Source organism: Pseudophryne corroboree, chromosome 6 (genome assembly GCF_028390025.1).
Source record: "Pseudophryne corroboree isolate aPseCor3 chromosome 6, aPseCor3.hap2, whole genome shotgun sequence".
Lineage (NCBI taxonomy): Eukaryota > Metazoa > Chordata > Amphibia > Anura > Myobatrachidae > Pseudophryne > Pseudophryne corroboree.
Window position 1 is genome coordinate 819,218,797 of NC_086449.1, and position 10,137 is coordinate 819,228,933.

Genomic DNA, 10,137 nt, shown 5'->3' on the forward strand with positions numbered 1-10,137 from the left:
ACCCATCACATCCTATCCCTCCTGCCCATCACATCCTATCCCTCCTGCCCATCATACCCTATCCCACCTGCCCATCATACCCTATCCCTCCTGCCCATCACACCTTATCCCTCCTGCCCATCGCATCCTATCCCACCTGCCCATCGCATCCTATCCCTCCTGCCCATCATATCCTATCCCACCTGCCCATCATACCCTATCCCTCCTGCCCATCATACCCTATCCCTCCTGCCCATCATACCCTATTCCTCCTGCCCATCATACCCTATCCCTCCTACCCATCACATCCTATCCCTCCTGCCCATCACATCCTATCCCTCCAGCCCATCACACCCTATCCCACCTGCCCATCATACCCTATCCCTCCTGCCCATCATACCCTATCCCTCCTGCCCATCATACCCTATCCCTCCTGCCCATCATACCCTATTCCTCCTGCCCATCACACCCTATCCCTCCTGCCCATCGCATCCTATCCCACCTGCCCATCGCATCTTATCCCTCCTGCCCATCATACCCTATCCCTCCTGCCCATCACACCCTATCCCTCCTGCCCATCACACCCTATCCCTCCTGCCCATCGCATCCTATCCCTCCTGCCCATCATACCCTATTCCTCCTGCCCATCACACCCTATCCCTCCTGCCCATCACATCCTATCCCTCCTGCCCATCACATCCTATCCCTCCTGCCCATCACATCCTATCCCTCCTGCTCATCATACCCTATCCCTCCTGCCCATCACACCCTATCCCTCCTGCTCATCACACCCTATCCCTCCTACCCATCATACCCTGTCCTTCCAATCCATCAAACTGTTGAGAATTTCTTAATTTTTTAAAATACTAAAATTCGACCATGCTTACCTCTACTCTCAGCAACATTGGTAATATAATATAGTGTACAGTGGTGGTCATTCCGAGTTGTTCGCTCGCTAGCTGCATTTAGCAGCATTGCAAACGTTAGGCCGCCGCCCTCTGGGAGTGTATCTTAGCTTAGAAGAATAGCGAACGAAAGATTAGCAAAACTGCTACTAAATAATTCCCTGCAGTTTCTGAGTAGCTTCAGACCTACTCCTACACTGCGATCACCTCAGTCCGTTTAGTTCCTGGTTTGACGTCACAAACACGCCCTGTGTTCGGCCAGCCACTCCCCCATTTCCCCAGCCACTCCTGCGTTTTTACCTGGCACGCCTGCGTTTTTTAGCACACTCCCTGAAAACGGCCAGTGTCCGCCCAGAAACACCCACTTCCTGTCAATCACACTCCGATCACTCGAGCAATGAAAAAAACGTTGCTCGAGCTTGTGTAAATCTACAAAGTTTTGTGTGAAAGTACTTAGCGCATGCGCGCTGCGTACCATGCGCATTTTTGCAGTTTTTTCACTTAATCGCTGCACTGCGGAAATCGGCAGAGAAGCGAACAACTCGGAATGGCCACCAGTGTACCCTTCCCACACCGAATATCCTTATCTCATAACCCATAGAACAGTTTACGGTGTGTGTAGGATGGAAGGAGATTTCCGGTTCCAGTAATGAGGAAACACCTGAGTATTGCCGTATTTACCATCGTAACAAGACGCCAATAATTGTACAAAATGCAAATGCTCAATACAATAAATTCTCATTCTCATCCTTCTTCAGGAGGTATATTTCCCCTGTAAGACTTTATCTTGAGAGTGCAATGACCTTGGATGGAGAATGAGCACTTATGATAAGACGGACACTCCCTGTCTTACTAATGTAGGTGACTGAAGTACATACAAGCTCAGAATATTTTTAGCCTCATATTTCCAGCTCACATTTTAGCCGAAAAGTGTCTAGTACAAAATGGGAAAGTCCCGTAGGAAGTCACATGGCGGCTGATTCATCTTTGTACGCAGATGCAATTGCGATTTTCTATGCTACGGCGCTGCTAATGAAATGAAAAGAGATGCCCATCAGAGCCGTCGCAAAATAATTTGCATTTACATACACATTCACAGCCTATACGCAAGAACGAGGAACATCTGGTAAAAGGGGCGGTCTATGGCTACGCAGACTGGACACTGCAGTATAAGGGTCAGTCTATGGCTACGCAGACTGGACACAGCAGTATAAGGGTTGGTCTATGGCTACACAGACTGGACAAAGCAGTATAAGGGTTGGTCTATGGCTACACAGACTGGACACAGCAGTATAAGGGTCGGTCTATGGCTACGCAGACTGGACACAGCAGTGTAAGGGTCGGTCTATGGCTACGCAGACTGAACACAGCAGTGTAAGGGTCGGTCTATGGCTACGCAGACTGGACACAGCAGTATAAGGGTCGGTCTATGGCTACGCAGACTGGACACAGCAGTATAAGGGTCGGTCTATGGCTACGCAGACTGGACACAGCAGTGTAAGGGTCGGTCTATGGCTACGCAGACTGGACACAGCAGTATAAGGGTCGGTCTATAGCTACGCAGACTGGACACAGCAGTATAAGGGTCGTCTATGGCTACGCTGACTGGGCACAGCAGTATAAGGGTCGGTCTATGGCTATGCAGACTGAACACAGCAGTATAAGGGTCGTCTATGGTTACGCAGACTGGGCACAGCAGTATAAGGGCCGGTGTATGGCTACGCAGACCGAACACAGCAGTATAAAGGTCGGTCTATGGCTACGCAGACTGGTGCAGCAGTATAAGGGTTGGTCTATGGCTACGCAGACTGGGCACAGCAGTATAAGGGTTGGTCTATGGCTACGCAGACTGGGCACAGCAGCATAAGGGCCTGTCTATGGCTACGCAGACTGGACACAGCAGTATAAGGGCCGTTGTATGGCTACGCAGACTGGACACAGCAGTATAAGGGCCAGTGTATGGCTACGCAGACTGGGCGCAGCAGTATAAGGGTCGTCTATGGCTACGCAGACTGGGCACAGCAGTATAAGAGCCGGTCTATGGCTACGCAGACTGGACACAGCAATATAAGGGCCGTTGTATGGCTACGCAGACTGGACACAGCAGTATAAGGGTCGTCAATGACTACGCAGACCGGTCACAGCAGTATAAGGGTCGGTCTATGGCTACGCAGACTGGACACAGCAGTATAAGGCTCGGTCTATGGCTACGCAGACTGGGCACAGCAGTATAAGGGTCAGTCTATGGCTACGCAGACTGCACACAGCAGTATAAGGGTCGGTCTATGGCTACACAGACTGGACACAGCAGTATAAGGCTCGGTCTATGGCTACGCAGACTGCACACAGCAGTATAAGGGCCGGTGTATGGCTACGCAGACTGCACACAGCAGTATAAGGGTCGGTCTATGGCTATGTAGACTGGACACAGCAGTATAAGGGCCGGTCTATGGCTACACAGACTGGATACAGCAGTATAAGGGTCGGTCTATGGCTACGCAGACTGGGCACAGCAGTATAAGGGCCGGTGTATGGCTACGCAGACTGGACACAGCAGTATAAGGGTCGGTGTATGGCTACGCAGACTGGACACAGCAGTATAAGGGCCGGTGTATGGCTACACAGACTGGACACAGCAGTATAAGGGTCGGTCTATGGCTACACAGACTGGACACAGCAGTATAAGGGCCGGTGTATGGCTACGCAGACTGGACACAGCAGTATAAGGGTCGGTGTATGGCTACGCAGACTGTACACAGCAGTATAAGGGTCGGTCTATGGCTACGCAGACTGGACACAGCAGTATAAGGGCCGGTCTATGGCTACGCAGACTGGGCACAGCAGTATAAGGGCCGGTGTATGGCTACGCAGACTGGACACAGCAGTATAAGGGTCGGTCTATGGCTATGTAGACTGGACACAGCAGTATAAGGGCTGGTGTATGGCTACGCAGACTGGACACAGCAGTATAAGGGCCGGTCTATGGCTACGCAGACTGGGCACAGCAGTATAAGGGCCGGTGTATGGCTATGCAGACTGGACACAGCAGTATAAGGGCCGGTGTATGGGTACGCAGACTGGGCACAGCAGTATAAGGGTCGGTGTATGGGTACGCAGACTGGGCACAGCAGTATAAGGGTCGGTGTATGGCTACGCAGACTGGACACAGCAGTATAAGGGCCGGTGTATGGGTACGCAGACTGGGCACAGCAGTATAAGGGTCGGTGTATGGCTACGCAGACTGGACACAGCAGTATAAGGGTCGGTGTATGGCTACACAGACTGGACACAGCAGTATAAGGGCCGGTGTATGGCTACGCAGACTGGACACAGCAGTATAAGGGTCGGTCTATGGCTACACAGACTGGACACAGCAGTATAAGGGCCGGTGTATGGCTACGCAGACTGGACACAGCAGTATAAGGGTCGGTGTATGGCTACGCAGACTGGACACAGCAGTATAAGGGTCGGTCTATGGCTACGCAGACTGGACACAGCAGTATAAGGGCCGGTCTATGGCTACGCAGACTGGGCACAGCAGTATAAGGGCCGGTGTATGGCTACGCAGACTGGACACAGCAGTATAAGGGTCGGTCTATGGCTATTTAGACTGGACACAGCAGTATAAGGGCCGGTTTATGGCTACGCAGACTGGACACAGCAGTATAAGGGCCGGTCTATGGCTACGCAGACTGGGCACAGCAGTATAAGGGCCGGTGTATGGCTACGCAGACTGGACACAGCAGTATAAGAGGCGGTGTATGGCTACGCAGACTGGACACAGCAGTATAAGGACCGGTGTATGGGTACGCAGACTGGGCACAGCAGTATAAGGGTCAGTGTATGGCTACGCAGACTGGACACAGCAGTATAAGGGTCGGTGTATGGCTACGCAGACTGGACACAGCAGTATAAGGGCCGGTGTATGGCTACGCAGACTGGACACAGCAGTATAAGGGCCGGTGTATGGCTACGCAGACTGGACACAGCAGTATAAGGGCCGGTGTATGGCTACGCAGACTGGACACAGCAGTATAAGGGCCAGTGTATGGCTACGCAGACTGGACACAGCAGTATAAGGGCCGGTCTATGGCTACGCAGACTGGACACAGCAGTATAAGGGTCGGTGTATGGCTACGCAGACTGGACACTGCAGTATAAGGGTCGGTGTATGGCTACGCAGACTGGACACAGCAGTATAAGGGTCGGTGTATGGCTACGCAGACTGGACACAGCAGTATAAGGGTCGGTGTATGGCTACGCAGACTGGACACAGCAGTATAAGGGCCGGTGTATGGCTACGCAGACTGGACACAGCAGTATAAGGGTCGGTCTATGGCTACGCAGACTGGACACAGCAGTATAAGGGCCGGTGTATGGCTACGCAGACTGGACACAGCAGTATAAGGGCCAGTGTATGGCTACGCAGACTGGACACAGCAGTATAAGGGCCGGTCTATGGCTACGCAGACTGGACACAGCAGTATAAGGGTCGGTGTATGGCTACGCAGACTGGACACAGCAGTATAAGGGTCGGTGTATGGCTACGCAGACTGGACACAGCAGTATAAGGGTCGGTGTATGGCTACGCAGACTGGACACAGCAGTATAAGGGCCAGTGTATGGCTACGCAGACTGGACACAGCAGTATAAGGGCCGGTCTATGGCTACGCAGACTGGACACAGCAGTATAAGGGTCGGTGTATGGCTACGCAGACTGGACACAGCAGTATAAGGGTCGGTGTATGGCTACGCAGACTGGACACAGCAGTATAAGGGTCGGTGTATGGCTACGCAGACTGGACACAGCAGTATAAGGGTCGGTGTATGGCTACGCAGACTGGACACAGCAGTATAAGGGTCGGTGTATGGCTATGCAGACTGGACACAGCAGTAGCGATGAAGGCGCCAAATTTTGGTACATACAAGCTCGCAGCCATCAGGAGATGAACGACCTGTAAACACCCATGACACGTCTGTCAGTCGCTTCTCCATGATTTCCTCATTGCGAGTAAGATCGCAGGGCCACCTTGGCGCATGCGCATTGTGATCGCAGCACATGCACAGTCTGCCGATAATCGCCCTGTTGCGTGAACATCGGCCATTGGTAAAAACATGAATTAGGCTCGTTGTCTTATGCTGATGTTGCGGCCCATGTTGGTAATACTAAGGCGCCCAGCAGCTGTGCATTTCTGTCTCGGTGCCTCTTTAGATGCAGCAACGGAACTTGCACCCGACCCATTCCAGTGCAGTTTCTCTGTCTGACTATGGCCTCCTGTGTGAGTGACTGTGCGTCACTGGACGCAGCTGCTCACAGTGACACACCCACATCTGCTTAGCCACTCCCCCGTTACCTCCCAGGAACACCCAGTGAATTCCACAGACCCATGCGACCATTTCCATTATTCATCTCTGAGCGCTAACAATCAGGACGCATGCGTTGTGCGACTGGGTGTTAGGATCTCCTGCTCTGTGCTGCCATGTCGCCATGGCAACCGGGAGGCAAGTGTTAGCGAAGTAACCTGAGCGCAGCTGATACTCCGGTCCGGGTTTTTACTGTGTAGTGGTTACAGGCTCTGTGCACGGCAGGGAATCCGGCGCTGGTTTTGTGCTCACAGTCTGTGAGGTCTGAGTGGGGCGTGGACAGCACCTGCTATATAAACCATCCTCTCAGGCTAGGCAAATGCTGCTGAATCTTTGTTTGTTAGTCAGTTCCAGAGAGTTAGCTAGTACTGTGTGACTTTGTATTTACTTGTTGCTTACTGCGAATAGGCCTTGGGATTCGGTACTTCATTCTGCCAATCCGGACCTAGCAGTAAGACTGGAGTCAGTTGTTTGACCTGCTGGGGTTCTTTTGCTATTCTGTGAACCCAGCAGGTTTGCGGCTGTACTCTCAGACCTGCTTGCTTAATCCTCCCTCACTGTGCAGGGCGTCCAGGTGTCAGTTTAGTGGCAGTAAGCTGAACCTGTGCCCTGCAAGTGGGGGTTAGGATTGTGGATACTCTCCTTGTGTCTATATTTCTATCTCTGACCAAGGAGTTTATTCCCACACCCGTTGGTAACCCTTTGGGGTTTTCTCTGTTGCTCTTAGCAACATCATTTCAGGTGCTCCACATGTTAAATCACTACACATCGCTTCATTGTCCGCTCTATTCCATCTGAGCATTCCTGACACTAGGGAGACACCCAATTTCTGAGCCTTTGGGCTTCTCCGTTCACTTTGTGTTTATTAGTTATTCCATCACCTCCTGTGTATGTTATGTTATACTGTCTGTGAGTTCGTTTGCTTCGCTTCCCTCTCTGTTCATACACCGGTATACTCCTGTTAGCACTGGTGTGCGTAACACTGGGACGCTTGTGCAGACTTAAAATGACGGCCGACTGCATGAAACCTCTTCACTGCGGGCCTAATTCAGAGTTGATCACAGCAGCAAATTTGTTAGCAGTTGGGCAAAACCATGTGCAGTGCAGGGGGGGGCAGATGTAATATGTGCAGAGAGAGTTAGATTTGGGTGGAGTGTGTTCAAACTGAAATCTAAATTGCAGTGTAAAAATAAAGCAGCCAGTATTTACCCTGCACAGAAACAATATAGCCCACCCAAATCTTACTCTCTCTGCAAATGGTTATATCTGCCCCCCTGCAGTGCACATGGTTTTGCCCATCTGCTAACAAATTTGAGGCTGCGATCAACTCTAAATTACCCCCTACATGCGATTCAGAATCAGACCCTTTGTTACTTTCTACAGTGTCCCAACAACACAATCCGCGCACATCAGCCGAGCAGAGGAGATTGTGTATTACAGCTGCCTATTTCTGTCACTGTCTATATAATAGAAATTAGAGAGGGGATGATTTCCCCCTCTGGTTTTCCCCTGCACACTAAATAGTACTTGCAACAATAAGTGATAACTATATGGTAATGGAAATTCAGAGATATTTGTCGCATATATTTGCAAATACATGGTAGGTTGCTGAGCCCCTTCACGGCTTCTCTGTTTATTGGCAGTCACTACACTGCATGGTACAATGCAGTGTAGGGACTGCAGATCCCATACAATGCTTTTGTGGGGTGGTCTTCAGTTTGCCGGCTGTCGGGATCTCGGCACACAGTATACCGGCTCCGGAATCCCAACACCCGGCATACCGACACGTTTTCTTTCCCTTGGTGGTCCACGACTCCCTGGAGGGAGAATAGATAGCGTGGTGCGCGTAGCGCGCCACCGTGCCCGCAGCACGGGGACACCAGCGCGAGCCCGCAAGGGGCTCATTTGCGCTCGCCCAGCTGTCGGTATGCCGGCAGACGGGATTCCGGCGCCGGTATGCTGGCCGCCGGCATACCATACTACACCCGCTTTTGTGAGAGGCATTGTATGGGATCAGCATTTGGAAGGCATGCTGGTTCCTGTAGTGCTACTGGGAGATCCCAGGGGCGGCTCCTAGGTAAGCTCGTCTTCAATTTGGATATTTTTCTGTATATGCCTTTATCATGATGCCGTACAATAGACAATTACATGGCCTAAGTGGGCATTGCTACCATGCAGGTTACGGACTGCCGATAATCAGAGAAGCCGTGAAGGGGCTCAGCAACATAACATGTTTCCTGTTTATTGTGACCCCTCCCTTTCATGCACTTGATACACTTTTGACAAACTTATTGAGGAACTTCCACTGTGTGCATTTGTTAGACTCTTTATATAACGTAAGCAGGACAGCACCAAACTGGGGAGAAACAACCAGGTCACGGTAGAATAAGACAAAGTAAAAGTAACATTACAGGATAAACCAGTTCTAACTGCAAGAACACAAAAACAAAAAACAAGCTGTAATAACTATTTATCAGGGATCTGTTGTAACTTCTTAAACCTCCACATTGATCTTCTATTCTGAATTCCTGGTACGTAAGACCACACAAAGGCACACATTCTACTCGCAATCAGAAATGTGCAATATTTTTAAAACTGTAAATGAAATGTTGCCTTGTTCTGGCTGGGAAATGTCACGCGTTTCACTGATGAAATCTGGTCTTACAGTGCATCCGGAAAGTATTCACAGGACTTCACTTTTTCCACATTTTGTTCTGTTACAGCCTTATTCCAAAATGGAATAATTTTTTTCCCTCAAAATTCTACACACAATACCCATAATGACAACATGAAAAAAGTGGTGTTTAGATTTTTGCTAATTTATTAAAAATAAAAAAACTAAGAAACCACATGTACATAAGTATTCACACCCTTTGCTCAATACTTTGTTGATGTACCTTTGGCAGCAATTACAGCCTCAAGTCTTTTTGAATATGTTGCCACAAACTTGGCACACCTACCTTTGGGCAGTTTCGCCCATTCCTCTTTGTAGCACCTCTCAAGCTCCATCAGGTTGGATGGGAAGCGTCTGTACACAGCCATTTTCATATCTCTCCAGAGATGTTCACTCGGATTCAAGTCTGGGCTCTGGCTGAGCCACTCAAGGACATGCACAGAGTTGTCCTGAAGCCACTCCTTTGATATCTTGGCTGTGTGCTTAGGGTCGTTGTCCTGCTGAAAGATGAACCGTCGCCCCAGTCTGAGGTTAAGAGCGCTCTGGAGCAGGTTTCCATCCAGGATGTCTCTGTACATTGCTGCATTCATCTTTGCCTCTATCCTGACTAGTCTTCCAGTTCCTGCCGCTGAAAAACATCCCCACAGCATGATGCTGCCACCACCATGCTTCACTGTAGGGATGGTATTGGCCTGGTGATGAGCGGTGCCTGGTTTCCTCCAAACATGACGCCTGGCATTCACTCCAAAGAGTTCAATCTTTGTCTCATCAGACCAGAGAATTTTGTTTCTCGTGGTCTGAGAGTCCTTCAGGGGAATTTTGGCAAACTCCAGGCGGGCTGCCATGTGCATTTTACTGAGGAGTGGCTTCCGTCTGGCCACTCTACCATACAGGCCTGCTTGGTGGATTGCTGCAGGGATGGTTGTCCTTCTGGAAGGTTCTCCTCTCTCCACTGAGGAATGCTGTAGCTTTGTGATAAAGCTGAATATTTATCTTACTTAAAACCCTTTAAGAGGTCAATGAACACAGTACGCTATTGGCGTATGGAATACCGTAAGGGTACGCACGTTGCGTAACAATCGCTTAGCCGTGGTCGAGACACTCAAGCGTCACGTTCGCTCACGGCCAAGAGATCACAGGCAGGCACGCTATTGGCTGCCGACTAACGTAATGATACGCTATTAGCGTAGCGGACGCTCGGGACCACGAGGAGAT